A 2,615-nucleotide genomic window follows, 5' to 3' on the forward strand; every position below is an offset into this window, starting at 1 on the left:
TTATAGTGACTATAAGTGGCTTATTCTCTAAGTTAAATAGAGATGCATTTCTATTATTATGTGTTATTCGCAGTATTCATCGATGTGCTTAATTCACATGTGAAATCGAAAATCTAATAACTCAAGCATAACTAAAGTCAAATAACATGTAACAAATAATAGTTTTGGATCAAATAGCCTAAATAGAGGGAAATGAAGTTGCTTGAAAAGAAATAGTCTCTTTCCTTATTACAAATCAAATGTCAAATCAAAAATTTTGATGAGGACCAAACTCTTTATGTCATCTTCGCTTTACAATCTATGAGCAAATTGAAAATGACCATTGATTTGATTAGATAAAACTATTTCAATCATTTTTCATTACATTAATCCATAAAATCATTGCATTTCATAATCAAATTGACCTATTTTGTAAATTTTTTTTTCAAAAAATATTTTATACATTATTTAATACCAATTGAAATTGGACATCTTTTGGTGTCTCAAAAAAAAAAAATTTGGACATCTTCTTGGTGAAATTATATATGGTATTTACCTGTTAACCTATTATACATATTTTTATTATTTTTTAAAAATTTTATTAATTGATCATATAATAAGGTTAGATTTATTGTAGCGTTTACTATTAATTGTGTGGTTAAAACACGAATAAATAGTATTAAATTTATTTAACCTGTTTAAAATATAATTAATTAATTGTGTTATTGTGCAATCATAATTTATTTATTATTCATTTATTTAGTTATGTACACTTATCATATAAGCACATTCAGTTAACAGTTAAGGCTCATTTATTTATTCGAATAAACTATTATGACAATTAAGACGTATTGATATGAAATTTTATTCTATTTCATAAATATTATGATATTTATAAGTTTTGGTTGTAAATTTAAATAAGAGGATTATATTTTAACTATATATGTATAAATTTAATCGATATAATTGTGTTAATTGTATTAATAATATAAACAAGTTATAAATTATATAATCTTTAATTGTTTCGTATACAATTTAACTTAATAAATTTAATAAAACGAGTTAGTCGAGTTTTTTCGTGTTACACATTTATTAAACGTATTCATCTATATGTATAAAATCACGACATAATTAATAATTGTTAATATTTTTATATTTACAAAATTCAATTAAGATATGAATATATCTGAAAAATAAGAAATAAACCACCTGTTAACATATGATCTAATTTACTCTAAATAATAATAAAAGTTTTGAAAAATTAGAAAATCGGTAATAGAAAAATAGGGAGTCAAAACCCAAGAACAGGTCATATCCAGATTTCCAAGTTCCTAAGCAAAGTTAAAATTCTCTGGAAAGCAAACAAAATTGAAAATGAAAAATATAAAGAGAGAGGGGGGAAGGTGTAGAATTACAAAAGGAGAATGCAACCGTCATTTCTTTCTCTCTCTTTTGTGTAAGCTTCTTCATGGTTGTTGCTCCAATTGTACCAGACATTCAATTCACACAACTGCCATTCAACCCTTCAACTTTGAACATTTTACAATATATTTTATTAACAAAAAGTAACTGGAAAGGAATTCGGTTAGCTTGGTTCTCTTGTTTTGCTATTTTAAATAGGAGATGACGTAGAGGCTTTGGAAACTAACACTGCTGCGGAATTCAAAGAAACCCCATTTTCATAAGGTACCTGATAAAGCCTCCATCGTTGTTTTACGGTTTGGGTTTTAAAGTTTGCTTAATTCCACGAATGTTGCTCCTGCATGAAGGATGGATGGTCTGATATCAGCAGAAGAATATTGACAAATTCTGAAGACACAATCAATAAAGAAAGGTACTGTTTTGTTTTTCCTTGGACAACTTTATTTCGGTTTGCTTTTCGAATTGAAGGTTGTTAAACTTATTAATATGTATCACTTAGATTTGGGTTTTAAGAATTAAGAGAACAGGCTTTTAAAAATTTCTGAAATTGGAATTTTGGGTTTCTATTTTCGGTCAAACTCGACGTTTTCTTTGATGGGTTTTTGTTTCTTTTCATGTTTCTTCAATTTGTAGAATTAAAATTGGTCAAAAGGCTTCAAGCTAAATTCCAATAGCATTTGCCTCTGTTTGCTATTGCGGAAAGAAAGAATCAAAACAAACCAGTACTTAACTTGAGACAACTGCAGCTATTTTGTTTTGATTGAAGCTTTGGTTTAGATGGCGGATTCGGCAGTGAACCCCAGGATTGTGGGAGCAAGTGGGGTGGAGGAAACATCACCCGATTTGTTGAAGAACACGCCATATAACATTGCCAGATTGGAGGATGTGATAGAGCATTGCAAGGGTCGTCAGAAGTATCTTGCACAGACGAGGAGTCCTTCTGATGGGGGTGATGTCCGCTGGTACTTTTGCAAGGTTCCTTTGGCTGAAAATGGTTAGTTTCTGCTGAATTTTAAAGTCTAGTTTTAGTTTGGGATTCCTTGCTTCCTTTCTCTTTTGGATGTGTTCTTAGAGAGGTTTTTTAGCTACACAGGCTGATGCATCGGAAATATTTAAATAGATTTTCTGTTACTGTCAGGGGTATTATACAGGTCTTGTGAATGAAACAAATTGGTCAACAGCATGTATTTAAAGACTTTCAACAAACTAGCCCC

General features: G+C 29.4%; 1 long non-coding RNA gene across 1 annotated transcript; it reads left to right on the plus strand.

The window, feature by feature from the left end:
* Window positions 1-1,309: 1,309 nt before the first annotated feature.
* Window positions 1,310-2,479, plus strand: LOC110428861 (uncharacterized). The gene is made up of 3 exons (XR_002446525.2): window positions 1,310-1,665; window positions 1,749-1,813; window positions 2,035-2,479. It is a non-coding gene; the product is annotated as an uncharacterized LOC110428861 (long non-coding RNA).
* The last annotated feature ends 136 nt before the right edge of the window (window positions 2,480-2,615 follow it).

Source organism: Theobroma umbraticum, unplaced genomic scaffold (genome assembly GCF_002168275.2).
Source record: "Theobroma umbraticum cultivar Fairchild unplaced genomic scaffold, ASM216827v3 scaffold_1123.0, whole genome shotgun sequence".
Taxonomy (NCBI): Eukaryota; Viridiplantae; Streptophyta; class Magnoliopsida; order Malvales; family Malvaceae; genus Theobroma; species Theobroma umbraticum.